Here is a 21996-nt window from a genome sequence, read left to right as displayed (position 1 = left end):
GTCAAGTAAAAGCTGGCTGTGAAGAAGACTAATTCTAGCCACTGGGGGGCTGACTTACAGAGGTCTGTGTTATCATTTCACAACTCTCCTTGCTCTTACAACACCCTGCTTGCATGGATAGACTGTCACAGGGCTGGGAAGAGGCTATCTGGCCTTTAAAAACCCAGGGCAGGTGTCATCTTTGAAACTGAGCAGGCAGATTCAAAGCCTTTAAATTACCCATTGGGCCTTCTTCTTTGGAGCAAGAGCCCAAGTTGAAGCCAAACAGTTGTACAGCCCAGAGCTAGAAAGGTTGGGAAGGCTGATAGATTTCTTTCCTTCTTCCCCCATATTGTTTTACTTCAGGTTAGCTTGGTGGCTTTCCTGCTGGGCTGGCTGAGTAACCGCAGGGTTCACGCCCACACTACTCACCCTATCAAAGAGTTCCTTTGTATGCCTTTCACATCGTCTTCTGAACACAATTTCTTGTGTTTTACACTGTGAGCAAGCAAGGGAGATTTCAAATCTTTAAGTCCTAGTTTCTTCTGCATTATAATCTCTCCTCAGCTCGTTTTCTCTTCCGGCAATTTGCTGAATGTAGTCAGGGGGAACCAAGCAGTCCCTTCAACAGCCCAACTTAGGAATATCATCAGCCTTTTCCTTTTAATAAAACCTGAAGGAAATTTTATTTCTCTTCTCCACTGGGATCTGACTCATCCTCCTGATGGCTGGAGAGCTTCCTCAAAACAATCCACATTTAAAAGCAACCCGAGGTATGTGCCTTGTATCCCTGATCTCTCCAAAACACATACCTCGGGTTGCTTAACAGTTGAGTGGAGAGTGGGGTCTGACTTTCACATGTACTCTGGTGCCCCATATTTGACCACGTCTCCTGGGTGGGGAGGCCTGGTGGCATTCAGAGGAAGGATAGCAGGCTACCAAGAAGAGACTTGATACCCTATGAGCATATACAGGGGGAGGAGGTCCCCCTCAGTCACAGTCATAGGGGAGGGGAGTAAGGGGAGAATGGGAGGGAGGGAGCAATGGGAGGATACAAGGGATGGGATAACAATTGAGATGTAATGTGAATAAATTAATAAAATATATTAAAAATAAATAAATAAATAAATAAATAAATAAATAAATAAAAGCAACCCGAACTACAGTCGCAATGGTGAAATGACAAGGGGTTGGGCTGTGGCCAGCTGGCTTGCTTGGGGACAAGAGATCTGCCCTGCTCTAGACTCTGCACTGAGACGGTTTTCTCAAGACAGTGTGCAGACCTGGTCTCCAGCCAGACTCAAAGACCTCTGATTCCCACTCATTCTCAGGCGGTCTGGGAAGTGCACAGCGGACTTCCACTCGCCTTCCAGTTCTGTGGTCCACCGGCTGCTCTGGAGCCATTGGGACAGGAAGGGGCAGGGTTACTTCCTCTGTGCCTGTGCCTGGTCACTCAGTCCCTTCAGATACTCTTGCTTAACCTGAACCAGGATCTTACAGTGAGCCATCTGGCAGGCATAGAAATGGCTGATGATGTTCATTCACAATGACTTGGTCATTTTCATCTGGGGTCGGGTCTCTTAGCACTACCACCTCAGGGGCAATCAAGTTATGCAGCCCACTCACCGTTTTGCTGCCTTTGCCGATGATCCAGCCAGCAGCTAAAGCCGGAACCCGTATGTGGGTCTCCAGCTTTACTTCCTTCTTGGGACCAAAGAACTTCTCGTCTTTTAATTTGCCATAGATTCTTCCCTGAGTCTTGAATTGAGCCTGTTGGGATCCAGTAATGATAACTATTCAAACCTTGGAGCCGGGCGTCTTGATGGAGGTGCTGGCAAAACGGGAGAGCTGTTCATTGTGCTGTTGCGTCTTTCCGATGATGATGCCCCCAGCCTGGGAGGGGATGAACACTTGTACCATCTCCTGCTCTGGAGCCTGCATAAGGAGCTGTAGAGAGCAGCCCTAGTGATCCTGCTGGGAGGTGGTGGGACAGCACTGGAGGAAGCTGGGAAGAGACCTATAGCAGTCAGGTTATGACTAGAGGTGAGGTGGGACTGCAAGCTCAAGGCAGCCATATCGTTCTCATAGGCCTCCCGAACTTTCTTTGGGATCTCCTACGCAGCCCTGCAGCAGTTCTCTATGGGCCCCTAAAGTGATGGTCCTCTCAGCGTAATAGAGAGTGAGATCCTGAAGCGATGAGATGGCGATCTTTGTCTCCGTGTCCCGCTCCACCTTCCTCAGGTTCCTCCCCTCCTTGCCTATGAGTCTACCCATGAAGTTATAGGCCAGGATCATCAGGGGGAAACCTTGTCTGCCATTTTGGTGTCCTCTGTTTCCTCATGCGTGATCTCCAGGATCACCGAGGAGCAGCCTTCCAGGGTCGAACGCACACTGATGGGCTTCTCTGCAGCTCCCACCTTCTCTTTCCTATGCATGACCATCTTGGACCGAGTCTGTTTTGTATCGTCAGCCTTTTAATAACAAAGAAAGGAGGATGCCAAGTTGGGAGGGGAGGGAGACAGAGTGAGGGTGCTAGTGGGAGTAGGGATGTAATGGTGGATGGATATGAGATGTGTAGAAATTGTGATAAAAAAATTGACATTAGCTAAGTGCTTGTTCCAGATGTGAGGACATAGCTCACCTGTACAGTGCTTATTCAATGTGCGCAAAGCCCTGGCTTTTCGCTCCAGTACTACAAAAAGCCTTTAATGTTATTGCTCATAAGTTTTACCTTCTACAATGACTGGAGCATGAGTCCAGTTCAGCCCCAAACTTACAGGAACATTGTCTTCTGTCCATTGTCTTGTGTAACAAATTTTGTATTTGCTCTTGAGAGCTTATCCAGAATGATCTTTCCTGCCCACATGTCTGCCAATGTTCTGTTTGGGGTTATTTGTGCACTCCCCCCAGAAAGGCTGAAAGTCTTCCCTTGGCCTTTTCCTTTTAAGCTTTCACCAGAACCATACCTGTCTGTGGGAACCCAAGTGGCTTCTCGAATACATCTCAAAACTCTGCTCTACCGGGTTTCCAAGTTTCTCCCACATCCGCATGCATTTGCTACTGCAGCATCCATCTTTTGGAATCAATTTTATTTTAGTCAGTGGAGTGACTGTAAGAAATCACCAGTGTCTAGGAGGCGTAGAGAACAGATGTTTGCTTAGTGCAGTTCTGGAGACCACAAGGGTCGGGTAGGGCCTGCTTAGTGGTTCATAGGCCAAGCCTTTTCCCCATCCACATGTGGTGGAGAAGGGGTTCATAAAGACCCCAGCCCTACTCATGAGGATTCTGTTCTCATGACTTCAGCTAAGCCTGTTACCTGCTGAAGCACGTTTTCTGTGTGTGAACTTGAGGTACTAGCTATCAGCACAGTTCGTAGCATATGATGGAAGGAGACCAGGGAGGTTGCTGTGCAAATAGCTTCAGGCAACTCCAAAGAACCACTGAAAACTGGAAGCAGAAGTTGCTAAAAAATGCAATGCTAAAATAAGTCCCTACCCTCTCTGCAATTGGATTATCTCCTCCTAATCCTCCCCTGGGTGAAGTTTGGGAGCCTCAACAGTGCTCGCTGTGTTCCTATGGGAATGACAATCTGGCAGAGAGGGCAGATAATTCTCACAACCTTTTCCATAAACAGCAGAGTGAGAAAAGGCCTTTAGTTAAATGCTGTGGGAGTAGAGGGGGCGGGTGGCGAGTTTGACTCCCATAATGCTCTTCAGGAGTATGCGTAGCTGTTCATCCACAGCAGTTTCTTTCTGGAACAAGAACAGAGATGCTGGACGGGAGGGAAGCTGCCTTTTGCTGACTCAGTAGGAGAGCGACACAGAACCTCGCGCAAGTCAGCTTTAACTAAGCTCAAGGAGCTCAGGCTATGTTTCATGTTGGAGTTACTTCCAGAAGGGCCCAGTGTCTGGGCAGAGTTAAACCAGGGGTGAAGAACTTAAGCCTGCGGTCCAGGCTGCTGGACTCATTAGTTGGCAAGTAAAGCCTGCAAACTAAGCTGTCTGGGCTTGGTCTGCAGCTCCCCCGCTGCGACAGTGAGCTAATAGACTCTCCCCAGGCCTCTGTCAAAAAAAAAAAAAGGCCTTTCCCTCTGTGAAAATAGGAGATTATGTCCCTGGGAGGCTAGCTGGCTTCTCTCAGGGCAGCGAGTAAATCAATACGGATACTGGCAACAGAATCACATAATTCTGTGGACTTGTAGTGGTGACTTGGGTATTACCTGAAGAGCAAGAGTCACGGACGTGCTCCCAGGGTGGGAAATAGTGTGTGTGTGTGTGTGTGTGTGTGTGTGTGTGTGTGTGTGTGTGTACACCTGTGCTCCCACATAGAACTCTATTCCAGATGGCTTTCTGTATTTATTACTGTATTGCTCCTCTACAGCATTTTTAATAACTCCTCCACCCGCCTCCTTGGACTCTAAGCATTACAGGCAAATAAAAGCTAATTCTAACTTCCTTGTATCACTAGCAGTGCCAGGTTCACGTCCATAGATGGAACAGGCGTGCAGAGGAATAAATGGCCATTCAGTCTCTTCCCCGTTTAGGGATTAAAGTGGCAGTGACAAGAAACAGCATGTGTATCTCTAGGATAGAGAGAAACAGCCACAGAGAGTCATAAAGGGATGCAGGTATTTCACTCCACGTGCAGAACACTGAGTCACCCATGCAAATCCTCTTCAGATTCAAATAAGCCCCATGTCTTCCTTCCCTGTGCAGTTGCATATTGAGTCGGGTTCATTTATAGATGACTGAAGCTATTTCAAAGTGGAAGCAGCCTTGAACAACATTGCTTTGGTCAGTACAAAGTATTTCACACTGAGCTGTGAATGCCTCCCTCTGGATTCATAGGTTGAAGTCCTGACTCCCATTACTTCTGAATATGACTGTATTTGAAGATGAAGTTAAAATGAGAGTAGGCCTTGATGTATTCTGACTGGTGTCCTTAAAAAAGAGATTAGGACACATGGGAAGAAACCAATGCAGGCACACACGCGCCTGTATATGTGTGTGTGTGTGTGTGTGTGTGTGTGTGTGTGTGTGTGTTTACATTTATACAGAGAGACGGCCATGAGAAGACACAGCAGAAAAATAGCCGTTGCAAGCAAAACAGAGGGCTCTCAGAGGAAACCAAACTTCGGAAACCTTGACCATGGACTTACAGTCTTTAGGACTCTTGAGAGAATAAATTTCCACTGTGTAAACCAGCACAGTATGTGCTAATTTGCCATAATGGCCATAACAAATGAATAAACTATGACTTCAATATATGATTGATATGGTATTGTCACAGAAGAGAGCAGATATGATTCAATTAGGTACTACTTCCTATAGATAATTTTGTTTGCTCTAGTACTAGAGCACACCACCCCAAAACTTGTTTAAAGTGAAAGTTTATGGTTGTGTATACATGCATGTGCACATGGGTGTGTGTCTGTGTTTGTGCTTACAGGTCTCAACTGGACAATGCCTGCCTCAGATCTCTCCAGATTAGTGTTACAACCAGATGTCAGGGTGACCTACAGTTATATTGAGTCACTAGTTAGGTGTTCAAGATGGCTTCTTCATATCAGACCTGGCAGGGATGGCAGGAAGAGGGGCAGCCAGTGTGGCATCTCTATGTGGCTTCTCCCCTGGGCTTCTGTGTGTGGTGGTTCTCAGGCAGTTATACTTTTCCCGTGGTGGCTGGCTTCTTCTCAAGAGGTTAACATTTCAAAGACAAGGTAGAAGCTGCCAGGGTCTTCCAACATAGCCTCAGAAATTCCTGCTTTTACGATAAGTCACAAGAGCAGCTCGTAATCATGTCTGGTCTCAGAAGGTCTGGCTGGAGTAACTGACAGGGCTGCATGACTCTCTGCACATGCCTCACAAAGTCTGTCTACCTGGAGGAAGCTGGCCCAGTTTCCTTATGTGGTCACTGGAATCTAAAGTTGCTCCCACCACACCCTTACACTACAGGGAAGACCAAGTCTCCAGGCCAAACTAGATTCAAGAAGTAGAGGCACAGGCTCCTTTGGATCAGAGAAATATGATATAACTTATGTCAGTGTATAATTTACCACAATTCCCCAATACGTCATTTTTACTGAAGAAGAAGCACAGGCTGGCAAGTGGAGGCCTGGTCAGCAGAAACCTATTTCTTTACATTTCTGGAGGCTGAAGGTGCAAGGCCAGGGCTTTGACGTGCTTAGTTTATTTTACAGCTTCTTTCTTTGACTTGAAGACCGAGTGCTGCCTTCTCTCTGTATTCTTCTCACACTTTCTCTGTTTACATGTATGTGTGCTTGCCTGTGTCTCAATCCCTTCCTATGAGGACACAAACCTAAGATTGCATTAGGGCCTCCCTGCATGACCCAATTTTAGCTGACTCACACCAGTAAGCCCTATCACCAGCCTGTATTGCATTCTGAGGTGTCAGGGGCCAGGATTTCAGAATATGCACTTGGGGAGTTGGGACAGAAGTCAGCCTTTAACGTTATTGATCTGTCCTGAGACTGTGTGGTATTTGAGAAGGGACACATTAGGCTCATATGATGGATGGTGACCTGCTATTTGTTTGTTTATTTGTTTATTTATTTATTTATTTTGTGCATGATCTGCCACTTTACTTCTTCTGATCCCAGCAGCTTTACTTCAGGCATGGCCAAGCTCAGTCAGGAGTGACTGATGCACAGATGGACATGTGGCTGTATGCAGGTATCCTAGCTTGGCCCTTTATTTGTGTTGGGACCTGGAGAAACTCTTTTTCTTTCTTTTGGGCTCATTTTACTGATAAAGTATGAGTTAAATCTTCTGATGATCACTATTTTGTCATGATGTTGTGAGAGTCAGATGGGGAAAAAAGCCAAAGGAGAAGAACATGTGTGAGTGCAGATGCAGATATGCATTTTGATGACATAAGCCAAGGCCTGGAGCCCAGCTATAACCCGACTTTAGCTCTTTTGGAAACTCTCTAGAAGCCAATGAATTCCCTTAAAAATTTTTAGGGGGTGGGTGTGCTGTGGGGAGGACATTGTGTTGCAAATATGCTGAGCCAAAATAATCTGGGTTTCTCTTTCTTGCAATTTAGAGTATGAACAATGGATGCTGCCCAATCTGCACAAGTTGAGTCCTTAGCAAACTAATTTTACCCAAGTAAATTATATGCCTACTTCGGTCTAGCTACACGTCCTTCCTACTTTGCAGTTGGCCTCTTTTAAGTTCTATGTGACCAGGCCGTAGTCAGCTCTAAGCTTTATAATTTTGACTGCTGAAAGTGAAGACCTTTACAATGACATTATAGAGCCCAATGCAAGACGATTACCAAAAAGAAACTAGACATGAATTAGATCCCTGTGGTGGTTTGAATCAGAACAGCCCCATTGGCTCATATATTTGAATGCTTGGTTCCTAGTTGGTGGAGCTATTTGGGAAGGATTAGGAGGTCTGTCACTGGCGTGGACTTTGAGGGTTCAAAAGGCCGTACCATTGCTACTTTGTTCTCCTCCCCTCTCTCTGTGTCTCCCCATTCTCCCCAATCAGGCTTGGGAATCAGGTGTAAAATTGTACCCACTGCTTCAGCACCATGCCTGCCTGCCTACCGCCATGTTCATGATGCTCATGGACTCTAATTTTCTGGAGCTGGAAGCAAACTCCTGTTAAATTCTTTCTCTTATATTGCCGCCTTGGTCACAGTGCCTGTTAACAGCAATAGAGCCACAACTAAGACAATCAACATTTGAACTTGTTGTTGACTAAATACCTTAGTCAATGTTCTATTTCTGGGATGAGACACAACCACAGCAACTCTTATTTAAAAAAAAAAAAGAGCATTAAATGAAGAATAAACACAAATATAAAAGCTCTGGCTTTGCCCTGTATGTATGATGACTTCATTGTGCAAACTGAAAATTTTATACTTGTAAAACCAACTTTAAAAGTTCCCTAGCATCTGTTAGGCCTTATCTTGTGTAACTGATAATAGCTGTGTACATTAGACTGACATGCTAGGTGTGTGTTGTATGACCATTCATTGGTAAGCTATGGAATTAAAATTCTGTATTTAACTGGTAATCAGAAAAAGAATTATTAGCGACCTGTTGGTCTGTCTAGTTGTATGAAGTGAACTGATCATGATGCATCTGCACTGTATTGTGTCAGCCATTACTAGAAGGTGGTATAATATATAATTTTGCCTGTGTTATTAGTGATAGAAATGATAAATTGCTAAAGAAGTTATTATAAGCTACTGCTTAAGGGCTTCTCTAGATTGCACTCCCTTCTGCTATGCCATCTTTAAAAATATACATACACATAGACATAGAAAACATGCTCACCGTTTCTCCCTTCTCAAACCCTTGGGTAGTAACTTCCAAAGCCCAAGTAACTTACAAATTAAAGTGACAAAACCTGTATGTGGAGAGGTGATTTGCACGTATAATCTAAGAAAGGTGTCCTTAGGTCTGTTACAGGCTTGCTGTTTGACTTAGGCTCCAACGTAACTGCAATTTAATGTTGGTTGTGTAGCAAATTATGAATAGCTCTGTTGTATGCTTTAAAGTCACCTGTTCACATGCTTAAATCTGGATATCAGAATTTAAGCAGTTACTGAAATGTATGACTGTCTCCTAATATACTGATTACAAAGTGAAAAAAGAAGCCATTAAGTTTGGGGCTGGCTTATAGGTGCAGAGGTTTAGCCCGTTATTATCATGGAGGGAAGCATGGTGACACGCAGGCAGACATGGTGCTGGAGACAGAGCTGAGATTTGAAGCAGAAGGAGAGAGAGGGAGAGGGAAAGGGAAAGGGAGAGGGAGAGGGAGAGGAAGGGAGGGAGGGAGGGAGGGAGGGAGGGAGAGGGAGAGAGAGAGAGAGAGAGGGAGGGAGGGAGAGAGGGGAGAGGGAGGGAGGGAGAGAGGGGAGAGGGAGGGAGGGAGGGAGAGAGGGAGGGAGGGAGGGAGAGAGAGAGAGAGAGAGAGAGAGAGAGAGAGAGAGAGAGAGAGAGAGAGAGAGAGAGAGAGAGAGAGGTGGGGTGGTGGTGGTGGTGGAGACCAAGCCTGACTTGAGTTTCTGAAAACTTGAAGCCCACTTCCTGGGACACACTTAAGACCAACAAGGCCACACCGATGTCAACAAGGCCACACCTCCTGATAGTTTCACTCTCTATAGGCCTATGGGGACCATCTTCATTCAGACCACGACACTAAGCAAGGATACTTGCAACTCACACGGCTGTTGATAGAAAGTAACGATTATCCTAGTCCTGTGGCTTTCGTGGCTGTGGACTCCATCTGAGCTTTGTTTCATCGGTGCTGGAGGCAAATCCAGCTCTTTGAGCATGCTGTGAGTGCGCTCTGGAGGCTGCAGGGATAGATCAGTGAGTCAGGGTACTTCCTGCCCAAGGATGGAGATCAACATTAGGATGCCGCATCACATAAAAGCCAGCTATTGCTATACATGCCTGTAATCTCTGTGCTGTCCAGAGGCAGGAGAACCACTGGGACTCTGGCCTGCCAGTCTAAATCAGGTTCAGAGACAGGAATAAGGAGGAGACTGATAGAGCAAGACCTCTGAGGTCGTACTCTGGCCTCTGCCTACATACATACAGACAAGTGTATCTGCATACTACGCGCACACACACACACACACACACACACACACACACACACACACACACACACGTAGTGCTTTGCCACTATCAATGGCCCCTTAATGTTTTAATGAATGACCTAGGGGAATACATTTCAAGTTGCTTTGCCTCATACTTCAGTTATGCACATCCTATTCTTGGCCCTCTTTCTAACTGGTATTTACATCTACACTGATTTACTACTATAGTAGAACAGAGTTATTTACTATTTCTATGAAATGATGCTTTTATGATATCTTTAATATTGTTTATAACATGTCCCAATAAGTATTTTTTTCATTTTTCCTCTTTTATTTTTCCTCTCTTCTTCTCCCCTATTTCCGCCTCTCTTTTATAGTACTGGGTCTTCAACTCATGACCTTTTAAAAAATGCTACATAAGAACCTCACTACCAAGCTACATTCTCATCCACCATCTTTTCTCTGATGCGAGGTCTCACTGTATAACCCAGCTGGCCTGCAGCTTGAGACCTCCTATCTCAGCCTCTCAGTGCTGCAGTTGAAGGCACAATTCAGGATACCCAGTATTATTTTTCTGTTCCTATACATCATGTAGGATAAAATATTCTCTTCCAAAGGCCTTAAAGTCCTAGTGGTCTCACAAAGAGTGGTTTAGCAGCTCCTAGGCTTGACTGTGTCTTGATGCTATGAATAGTGGCCAGGTTTTCAGATAAACCTAGAAAGGGGAGATTCTTTGGATTCTAGGATGTTGACCTTCAGCCTTGGCTAGGTCTCTTCCTGATGTTACTTATAGAATAAGCTTTCTTATCACTATACTGATGATCATGGTATTGATGCCATAGGGTCAGTATGTGCACCCAATGAATGCTATTAAGTTACCAGTGACATGTAAGGCATTTAGATGTAGGGTCTCGCATCCTTTCTTTCTTTTTTATTTTTGAATTTTAAAAATTAATTTATTCATATTACATCTCAATGGTTATCCCATCCCTTGTATCCTCCCATTTCTCCCTCCCTCCCATTTTCCCCTTACTCCCCTCCCCTATCACTGTGACTGAGGGGGATTTCCTCCCCCTTTATATGCTCATAGGGTATCAAGTCTCTTCTTGGTAGCCTGCTATCCTTCCTCTGAGTGCCACCAGGTCTCCCCATCCAGGGGTCGTGGTCAAATATAAGGCACCAGAGTACGTGTGAAAGTCATACCCCACTCTCCACTCAACTGTGGAGAATGTCCTGTCCATTGGCTAGATCTGGGTAGGGGTTTAAAGTTTTACGGCCTGTATTGTCCTTGGCTGGTGCTATAGTTTGAGTGGGACCCCTGGGCCCAAATCTGCCTATCATAATGTTCTTCTTGTAGGTTTCTAGGACCCTCTGGATCCTTCTACTTTGCCATTCTCCCATGCTTCTCTCATCTAGAGTCCCAATAGGATGTCTTCCCCTCTATTCCTCCAGTTCTCAGTGCTGTGCTTTGGAAGTGGTTCATAGTCAAGCAATAGTTAACTAAAGCTTTTTCAAGTAGTGTGGATAGACTGTCAGAACAAAATGTTCTAAAGGTTTCTCAAGAAGTGTAGACTAGACTCTGCTTTGACCTTCCAGGAATGACTTGCCTACCTAAAACTAACTTTTGTGAGGATAGAACCAGAGCTAAACGTTCGTTTTGTGATTTAAAGAAAAGAGCTAAAGAATGCAAATGTCACATACGGTATCTGGTGTACAATAAGTCCTGAATAAGAGTGCTAGTAACTGAGTGAGTGCACAGCAGAGCCTGTGTGTAGTGGCATCATTTAGAGAAATCTTGAGATCTGATGAAAGCTCATTCTTCATCCACAATACTTTCCAACTCCTGCATGAAGCTTTCTTTCCACTCCTTGTAGGGTTCTACTCTAAGCCCCATTAGTGTAGTGGTCCTAGAGTAGTGATGTGTGTGTGTGTGTGTGTGTGTGTGTGTGTGTGTGTGTGTGTGTGTGTGTAAGAGCTGGGGAAGAGAGAGAGAGAGAGAGAGAGAGAGAGAGAGAGAGAGAGAGAGAGAGAGAGAGAGAGAGAGAAGAGGTGAGAGTGTGTGAGTAGCGGGTAAAGTAATGAGAGTCAAAAATAAGATCCCTCCTGGGTTCTGGGATGACAGGGGTTACTCACAGAATCTTTTTTTGGGCATGTTTTATCAATTACATGTTTCAGATAAAATAACCCAAAGATACAAAAAGAAAGAGGTGGATGAATAGTGCTACTTGGCAATCAGTTCAGTTAATAACATTGTTTATTTGTATATAAATTGTTTTATTAAGGGGGGTGGGTTGATGCTTGTAACCTCACAAGCTTCCTTCTTCTCCCTTCCTTCACATTCTGCCTGCCCTACCTACCTGGTACTGTAGGTTGTTTTTTTTCCTTGTTAGAGAGTCTTTCTATTTCTCTCGAGGACACCATGTTTTCTGGAGGAGCGGCCAGTGTTCAGACTTTTCTAGGCTAACTCCTTTCTTTCTTTGAATTTGTTCTCTTACTCATCTCAGCTAACTAGCCCGCCCCTCAAAGGCTCACACGGGCTGCAACTCTCGAGGCTGTGTTTAAGATTAGAAGAAGGCCTTCCTTTGTTGTGCTTGAAGATGGTAAACAATACCCGGATGGAGGCTTACTGTGTGTGTCCCCTCTACTGACATGCTCTGTGCAAGGCAGTTAACTGAAATCATGAAATTCTGGAGAACACACCGCAGCTGGGGCTGTGCTGGCTCTCATCCTGGGGGAATTGGCACTTGTGATAAACCCGGAAGGAGGATTTAAATAGGTGAGTGAGGAGGCTAGCAAACAGGAAAAGCACTAGAGAAGGAGCTAAGAGCAGTGCGGCAACCAATGGCCACATGTCCTGCATTCTCACAGAATGGGTGACTCATCATTTGTTTTCCTGGGAAGCAGGACCCCAGGACGCACAGACACACAGAAAGGACATACTGCACGGGCTGGCTTATATGATTACCGAGGCCCAGAGGGTCCATGATCTGCCACATACAAGCTAGAGAATCAGAAAAACTGGTGATACGATTTGGTCCGAGAATCAGGGAGAATTATTGTTGTAAGTCTCTGAGCCCAAAGATCTGAGAACTAGGAGACCCTATGTCTGAAGGCAGCAGGAGACAGATGGCCCCAATGCAGGAAGAGATAGAGTGGGGTGCAGACGTCACTCAGTGCATAAAGTTTGCTGCACGAGCACGAGGACCCCAATTTGATCCTGAGATCCCATGTAGAAAAGCCAACTGTGGTGACGCACGCTTGTTATCGCAGCACAGGGAGCTGAAGAGAGGTGGATGCCTTTGGCTCACTGGCTCTCATCCTACCTTAAATAGAAAAAAGGGTCTCTCTCTACAGAGTGAGGCCCTGTCTCAAAAAATGAGGTGGATAGTTCCTGAGATGCAACAGGAACTTGACCTCTGGCTTCCGTATCTGCACACACACTCACATGTGTGCATGTATACACAGATAGGTTCATACGTACATATGCATGCACAGTCGTACACACACAGTAGTACCCACATATACATATGCGTATATATGTACATACACACTCAGGTACACTATACACACACACATTCACATATATGCATGTGTATACACACAGAGACACACATGTATATACATGTAGGAAGCCATGTTATTGTGTATACACATGCACAAACTCACAACTCACTCATATGTACACACACACATATATACACAAATATACACAGAATACACTCACATGTATACATGTGTATACAAGCATACACTCATAACACATACACATTCTCTCTCTCTCTCTCTCTCTCTCTCTCTCTCTCTCTCTCTCTCTCACACACACACACACACACACACACACACCAGCAGAGAACTGGCTTTTTCCCACTTCTGTTCTGTCCTGGTCCACAAGGCATTGGCTAATACCTCCTCATGTGGGGAAGGGTGATCTTCAGTTAGTGTTCTGATTAAAGTGCTCATCTTTCCTAGAGCTATCCTCACAGACACACACGGATGATAATGTTCTTATCAGTTACATAATACATTGAGATGCACATAAAAAGTCAATCATGCAATAGGCTAGGAAGCTGTTGCCACTGCTGTTCCCTAATACCATGGCTTCCTATTGCTGTTCCCCAATACTGTGGCTTCCTACTGCTGTCCCCCAATACCACAGCTTCTTACTGCTGTTCCCCAATATCATGGCCTATTAGAGAGCTTCTGTGATGACATACTGACTCTAAGCTGACAGTGTAGGAACCTCACTTTCCAAAATCTCGCTCTGCGGTTGCCTTGGGAGTTGCCAGTTTCTGAATGATTGAAACTAGACTGATTCCACCCACAAGTTCCAGCCATAGGATGGGTGGGAGTAGGACAAACACAACGCTGGATGTACAACCAGGCCAACAGGGCTAACATGAGGCTGGGAGATGTCGGCTTGCTAAGCAGCCTGTGGATCCAGGTTTTCAAGTGAATCCAACTCATTTTTGGAAGATTGGCAGAGTGGACTTGGCGGGCAACTTGCATTCGCAATGACTCCCTCTACTCCAGTTTGCCTTTGTTGGGCAAGATGGCGGGGCTGTTTAGGGTAGGGAGGAGTGGGTGGTAATAAAGAGGTCTAAGAAAGAGGGAAAGGTCTTTGAGGCATGGAGAACAGTGGTGTGAGTTAACAAGGTCCCTGTTGACACAACGGGCAGAGGGTTTGTCTTAGTCTACTTGTGGTTACTATAACACAATGCCTGAGACTGAGTAATGTATAAGGGAAGGGAATTTACCTAGCTCATAGTTGTACAGGTTCGAGTGTGTAGTATCTGTATCTGTTTGGCTTCTAGTAAGGGCCTCAGGGTGGAAAGTGAAACATGTGCAAAAGGGAAAAAAGAGCAGAGGTGCCTGGCTTTCTACCAACACACCCACTCCTGTGATAACCAACTCACTCTCTAAGGAGCCACCCTAACCCTTGCATGTAGTAGAGCCCGCCCACACAACCTCATTCCTTCACCTACCTACTCTCAGTACCACAGCACTGGGAACTGACTGTTAGCGTTGAGTTTTAGGGAGACGCTGCGGAAGGGTTTTTTTTCTCCTAGAATCACACAATAGGACCCTTTCTGATTTGCAGAGAGCAATTTAGTTAGCAGTTAGATTGGGATGTTTACAACTTAAATTTGTCCTGTCATAACTTTTAATTAAAACGTTGGCACCTGCTCATGCTTCAGTGCAGCAGAATGTGAGGGGATGAAGGTGTCAGTCAGCGAACATACATCCAGAGGATACGGAAAGCAAAAACTTCCTCAAAAGCACGGTTCCACAGCCAACTTTCCCCCAGACATCTTTGTGTTGCCAGTGGTGAGCTTACTTTGTACAACTATCAGGTACTCCTGTTTCCTGCTAGAGAAACCACAACGGCTTGGGATGAAGGGAAAGCACATCATAATTTTGTACATGTAGCAAACCCCGCATGGCTTTATGGTACTTCCTCAGCCGAGTGTGCCTGCACGTTGTGGGTTTAGACAAACAGGTAGCCTGCTGTTCCCTTTGTTTGCCACTGTTCTGCCATCTGTCCCTGATGGTAGTTATGAATATGCTAGGTGAGGGGGCACTCCTTTAAAAAGACCAATTAAGACAGCGGGAGGATGCAAAGAGAGCAGACAGTCTCCCACCCCCAGCCCTATCCCTGTCACCTGTCCCAGCCTCCAGGCGGGTGGACTTCCGCTCTCAGCGTGTCGGAGACTTCGCATTCAGCATATCGTGGCAGCACCCACAAACCATCCCACTGTGCTCCCTGCAGGACCTGTCCAGACTGAACCTGTCTGAAAGGGTGAGTGAGCTGCGGCACTGCCAGATACAAAGAAGGCTCTTGCACAAAGCACAGGACGCCCTTGTGGGATGAGAGCAAGGCTCCTCACCAGTCCCCTTCTGGACATGTGAATATTTGCCCAGCTCCCCTTTGCAAGATGAGGACCACTGGGCGCTCACGGCCTCCAAATCCGGCCCAAAGAAGACATGTGGGTTCAGGGTTAGAGGAGGACCCTAGAGAGAAATCCCCTAAGCCCAGACAGCAGCTTGTGTATAATCTTCATGGAGAGTGGGAAGGACCGCTACACTGTAGCCTGTGATAGATCTCCGCTTCAGGTACTCGGGCCCACCCACTACAAAACAGATTGGATGGGCTGTGAGGTCTAACACAGTAGTAGGGCCCTTGCCTGGCTTGTATGTGCCCCAGGTTCAATGAATAAAAACAAAGTTTCAAGAAATGAAAAAAAAAAAAAAAGACCAATTAATTCTGTTGACATATAGAAGATAGAACACACGTGTGTGTGTGTGTGTGTGTGTGTGTGTGTGTGTGCGCACACACAGAGGACAATAGATGATAGATGGGTGGATAACTAGAAAGCTAGATAGATGATTGATGATAGTTGGATAGATAGATAGATAGATAGATAGATAGATAGATAGATAGATAGATAGATAATATCCATTCCTTCAGCATCTATCACACAACCCTGGCTCTCTGGTGATTCTGGGTACCACATGTGTTGAACCCATCTCCTTCCACTTGCTTGCTGTGGGTGGCAATTTGAAAGTTTGCACAAAAGAAGCTTTCCCCCAAAGACCTAGTCTCTCTTGGGCTGTCATCTTCTGTAGTTGTAGCCTGGTGGGAAGGAATCCCTGTTAAAATGAGAAAGAGACCATCTCTTCTCACGCCTGCTGGGGTCAGGGAAAGGGCAGTTCCACACTCTGCCTTATGAGCTTTTCCCTCAGGGTCCCATCTGCCTCATCAAATTCTGTCTCTGCCTCACTGATACCATCCCCCTGGGAGGTGTTCTGAAAATCCACAATCAATAACCAGAGCTGTCAATCACTCTAGGCTTCTTCTACTCTGAGGTGCTGCTTTCTCGGCTGGGGATTTTGGGAGAGGCCGGGAGCTGCGTTTTCACAGCAACAAACTTAGTTCTCAGCGAAGTTTGCTAATTCTCACGATTAATTGCCTCATTAATGGAGGAGACTCACACAGTGTATATTCTTTTAGCCAGGTTGCCAGATAATTTTGAAAGGGTTTAACGTCAATAAAACTTTCAGCGTTGCCATTAGCTTAGTTAAGCAAGCATTTAATATGCCCCACTTGGGCAATCACTGTTCTGGGAGGTTACCTCGAGTTTGAGTACAAGACATATGACATAAGCCAGGTTGTAAAGTAAGGCTGGTGGCAGTAGAATAGGCCGTGGAAAAATTAAAATAAATTCATAGAGCAAGTGTGATCATTTCCAATGCATTATGCTATGGGAAGTTAACAAGCCATCCAACTTACTAAACACTTGGTTCAGGTTCAAAAGCTCTGTGCTGGAGGCCACCACATGCTTTATGGCTTTGTCTGTCCTAGGTGTTTTGGAACCTTCTACTACCTTTTTGGTCCTCATTGATCTCTTCCTCAGATCCTCACATCGCTTTGTCTTGATTCCAGGTGTGAGCTACCATGCTTAGTGCCAGGAGAAATTCTTGTCATCTTCTAAGTGCTCAGTGTGTGTGTGTGTGTGTGTGTGTGTGTGTGTGTGTGTGTGTGTGTGTGTGTGTTTCATACAGTCTTTTTACACAGCTCTAACCATTCTGGAACTCACCTTGTAGACTGCAGACCAATCTGGTCTTAATGGTCTTGAGCTCATAGAGATACATCTGCTTCTGCCTCCTGAGTGCTGGGATTAAAGGTGTGCACTTCCACGTCTGGCCCTATTTATGGGACTATTAAAGAATTGGCTTTCTAAATCCATTCAATGGAAAAAGGATAGCATCTTCAACAAATGGTGCTGGTCTAACTGGATGTCTATGTGTAAAAAAATGCAACTGGACCCATATTTGTCACCTTGCACTAAAATCAAATCCAAGTGGATTAAAGACCTCAACATAAAACCAGAGACACTAAGTCACTTAGAAGAAAAAGTGGGGAAGAGCCTGGAACATATTGGCACAGGAGACAACTTCCTGAACAGAACACCAACGGCCTAGGCATTAATGTCAACAATTAATAAATGGGACCTCATGAGGCTGAGAAGCTTCTATAAGGCAGGAGACACTGTCAAGAGAACAAAGCGACAGCCTAAAGACTGGGAAAAGATCTTCACCAATCCTATATCTGACAAAGGTCTAATATTCAAAATATATAAAGAACTCAAGAAATTAAACACCACCAAACCAAATAACCCAATTGAGAGATGGGGCTTGGAACTAAACAGAGAATTCTCAACAGAGGAATATCAAATGGCTGAGAAACACTTAAAGAAATGCTCAATCTCCTTAGTCATCAGGGAAATGCAAATCAAAACAACTCTGAGATTCCATCTTACACCCATCAGAATGGCTAAGATCAAAAATTCAAGCGACACCACATGCTGGCGAGGATGTGGGGAGAGAGGAACACTCCTTCATTGCTGGTGGGAATGCAAACTAGTACAGCCACTTTGGAAATCTATCTGGTGCTATCTCAGAAAAATGGGAATAGGGCTTCCTCAAGACCCAGCTATTCCACTCCTTGGAATATACCCAGAAGGTACTCCAGCACACAAGAAAATTTGCTCAACCATGTTCAGAGCAGCCTTATTCATAATATCCAGGACATGGAAACAGCCTAAGTGTCCCTCAGTAGAAGAATGGATAAAGAAACTGTGGTACATATACACTATGGAATACTATTCAGCTATTAAAAACCAGGGATTCCTGAAATTTGTGGATAAATGGATTGAGCTAGAAATGATCATAATGAGTGAGTTAACCCAGAAGCAGAAAGACTCAAATGGTATATACTCACTTATATCTGCATATTATCCCAAGGGGCATGTCCCACAAAAGCCTTCACTTACCAGGAAACTGGGACAGAGGGGAGGACATCCTATTGGGATTCTAGATGAGAGAAGCATGGGAGAATGGCAAAGTAGAAGGATCCAGAGGGTCCTAGAAACCTACAAGTAGAACATTATGATAGGCAGATTTGGGCCCAGGGGTCCCACTCAAACTAAGGCACCAGTCAAGGACAATACAGGCCGTAAAACTTTAAACCCCTACCCAGATCTAGCCAATGGTCAGAACATTCTCCACAGTAGAGTGGAGAGTGGGATATGACTTTCTCACATACTCTGGTGCCTCACCTTTGACCATGTCCCTTGGAGGGGGAGACCTGGTGGCACTCAGAGGAAGGACAGCAGGTTACCAAGAAGAGACTTGATACCCTATGAGCATATACAGGGGGAGGTAATCCCCCTCAGGAACAGTCATAGGGGAGAGGAATAAGGGGAAAATGGGAGGGAGGGAGGAATGGGAGGATACAAGGGATGGGATAGCCATTGAGATGTAACAAGAATAAATTAATAAAAAAAGAAAAAAAAGAATTGGCTTTCTAATTCTAGTAACAACAACAACAACAACAACAACAACAACAACAACAATAACAATAATAATAATTGCAGTAACTTCCCACATATTCTCTTCCAGAAACAAATAACATTAGCATCAGTGATCATCATTTCAGATATTTTCCTTTGGATTTTTTAATAAAGTAAAACACAATTGTTGGAGAAAAGTAAGTGTAATTAAAGGGTAACTAAAGAACAAAGTTAGGTGTAAATGTTGAATATTTGTACAAAATGCTACTATTTAAAAGTCAAAATTTAGCTCTAATTTGAATTGAGGACTAAGGAAAATGTGAAAATTTAAGTGATATTTTACTGTAAGATTTACAACTACAAAGACTTCACCATGGCTTCACTGCAAAAACACTAACATCACTGAAGATGCTATCATTTATGTTTAAAAATTTTGCTCCCTCTACCCCACATCCCGAGACAAACTCAGTCTGTAGACCAGGCTGGCTTCTAACTCAGAGATCTGCCTGCTTCTGCTTCTGCTGGGATTAAAGGAATGGGCCACCGTCTCCTAGAAATTTCTTACATTGAAGGTCTCTTATTGGTCCTGCTTCTAGAAGTGGCCAAGATCAAGAGGAAAGGAGGGATACGCAGCTGACTGGGTCATTTCCATAGCATTCCATCCCCTCCTGTCTGGCAGGAAAGGGGACCTATAGCCCCCAAGAGCAGATCTACTGCTGCTAGATGCTCCAGGCAGGGGAATAGAGGTAGCTCACAAAGGCTTGCCCTCCGGGCAGATGTCAGAACTGTCACCTAGTTTTTCTGGCAGGGCACAGTGGTCCTTGACCTCCTCATCGCAGTTTGTTTGTAATTCATGCATGATCCCTGGTATCTTTGTCCTGATGGCATCCATGGGGCTAGGTATACAATCAGGAGTCTAGAAAATGAACACCAGCCCCCCACCATCTTGTTCTCCCTTGTCTTTAGCTTGCATCATAGAGAAGCTACTTGCAGTCCTTGTCTGGCAGCATCTTGACCAAGGTGGCATAGCCCTCCTCTGCAGAATGCCCCATGTCTCCTACCAGGATCTCCCTGCTCTCCTCCAGGGTGCCGTTCCTGTCCCCAGGCAGAAGAACACTGCCTTCTTGAGGTTCTTTGCTTCTAGCTTTGAGGCCGTGGACACTTTCATATCATTGAGCATCTTGATGACACCATCAGAGGTAGCCACACCAGAGGCGTTGTATCTAGAAGAGAAAGGGAAACAGGGACAGCCACAGAAGAGCTAGGCTGACAGATGCTGCTGCTGACAGGCTCTGAATGCAGTATCATATTTCTTTTTGGCGGTTATAATATAACTACATCATTTCCCACTTCTCTTTCCTCTCTCTAAACCCTCCAGTCTGCCACTCTATGCTCTCTTTCAAATCCATAGTCCTTTCTCATTAATTGCTGTTATATACATATATGTATATTATGTACATATTGATTAACACATAAATATGATCTATTTAGTCAGTATAATGTACTCATATATATGGTACTATTGTTTTTAAAATTACATTTGGATTTTGAGATGCTGCCCTGAAAGCTTACATGCCCCCCCTCCACTTACCGATGCATTCTCTACCCTCTAGATTTTGTTAGTTGTATAGCACTCAATCTGAAGGTTCACTTCCTGCCTGGTGTGAAACGTTCAATGTATGTGCATGTTTAAATGAAGCCAATGTTCATCCTCTCTAATGAGCTCTTTCATTCCACAGGCTTACAGTTTGACGTGGTTTATATAATATGATTGGCACTGTCATCTGTCCTGGCTGTTACAAGGAAGCCCCATACACTAGGGGTCTTATGCCATGAACTTTTATTTTTCAGAGCCCCGCAGTCTGGGAAGTTCAAGTTCAAGGTACCTGTACATTTAGGAACTAGAGGGGGAGTCCATTTCCCCACCCATGGGCTTTGTTTCCTCACTGTAATGTCTTCTTGCAGGAGGATGTATCTGATACCTCTGCTGTAAATACGTTATCCCTGCTCTTGAGGGCCATAAGCTTCTAACTTAATCACTTCCCAGGGCCCCAGGCCCCAATGGTGTCCCACTGGGGGGGACACAAACCTTCAAACGCTGGTACAGGATTTCTTTGGCAAGTGATGCTTCTCCATGAGGACCAGAGGATGGCACTGTCGCACTTCTGTTAAGAGAACTACTAGAGCCAACTGGGCCCAGCTCAGCTTCCCCATTTCTTAGCTGTATGACCTTGGGCAAGTTGCTTCCTCAATAACGTTGTTCCTTATTTGAAAGCTAGGGTTAATGAAAGAGCTGACTCCGTGGGGTCTTATGTGGATTAAGTGAAATAATCCAGGCTGTTTGAACTGCTTGGCATACAGTAAGTCCACTCCATTAACTCTGGCTAGGAGAGACCTCATGCTTTCAGTATTGTCTGCCCTAAATGTCTCCTACCATGCTTAACAGTGGACACCAACAGAGAAAACACTCTCTCCTCTGGAGTCCTCATCCTAACATTACACAAACACTGTTGTTTTCATGTCTAATCCCCTCCAAAGGGGATGCAGGAGCGCAGATGCCATGCTATTTGATATTTATAGACGTGAAAGTGAATGATGATGGGCAAGAAAGGCTGCAAGTGGTTATATCCAGCTCCAGGGACCACAGGAGGCTGAAGCAGGTGCTGGGGGACCACTGTGGACTGGTTCCCCTGAACAGGTCCCCAGCAAGGGGTGTAGAGCAGCTGTCTCCCACAGGTTCATTTCTAAAGTCAACTGCATTTTGCCTTAATACCAATATCGCTCCTGCGGAGGCACATGCTGTTTGTGCAGATGTTGATCACATTTTGATAATCATTTAACCTTTATTTATTTTGCATATCTCACAGTGTAGCTGAACACCACTAGTTGCTGGGGAATCTACCGGAGACAAGATGGATCTTCTCTGGAGGCCCTACTCAGTGAAATTCTCCACCAGTCACAGATGAGGCCAGTTCATTGAGCCCAGATGGCCCCCTCACAAGTCTGACTTGTAAACAAGTCCAGCATTTTTTTTTTCATGTAAATAAGAAAAACGGGGGCCATTTTGGTAACTCTGATGAAG

General features: G+C 45.0%; 1 long non-coding RNA gene and 1 pseudogene across 2 annotated transcripts in view; both read right to left on the bottom strand.

Moving 5' to 3' along the window:
• Positions 1-21996, bottom strand: part of LOC311607716 — a 612504-nt gene that overhangs the window by 563065 nt on the left and 27443 nt on the right. The gene's annotated exons all lie outside the window — the stretch shown is intronic.
• LOC311606437 (insulin-like growth factor 2 mRNA-binding protein 1) lies at positions 1404-7561 on the bottom strand (annotated as a pseudogene). Its single transcript has 2 exons — positions 7556-7561; positions 1404-2450 (listed from the first exon to the last, which is right to left on the bottom strand). The product of its transcript is annotated as an insulin-like growth factor 2 mRNA-binding protein 1 (transcript).

Source organism: Acomys minous (genome assembly GCF_964271855.1).
Source record: "Acomys minous genome assembly, chromosome: 10".
In the NCBI taxonomy this organism is placed as follows: domain Eukaryota; kingdom Metazoa; phylum Chordata; class Mammalia; order Rodentia; family Muridae; genus Acomys; species Acomys minous.
This window is presented reverse-complemented; position numbering and strand designations above follow the sequence as displayed.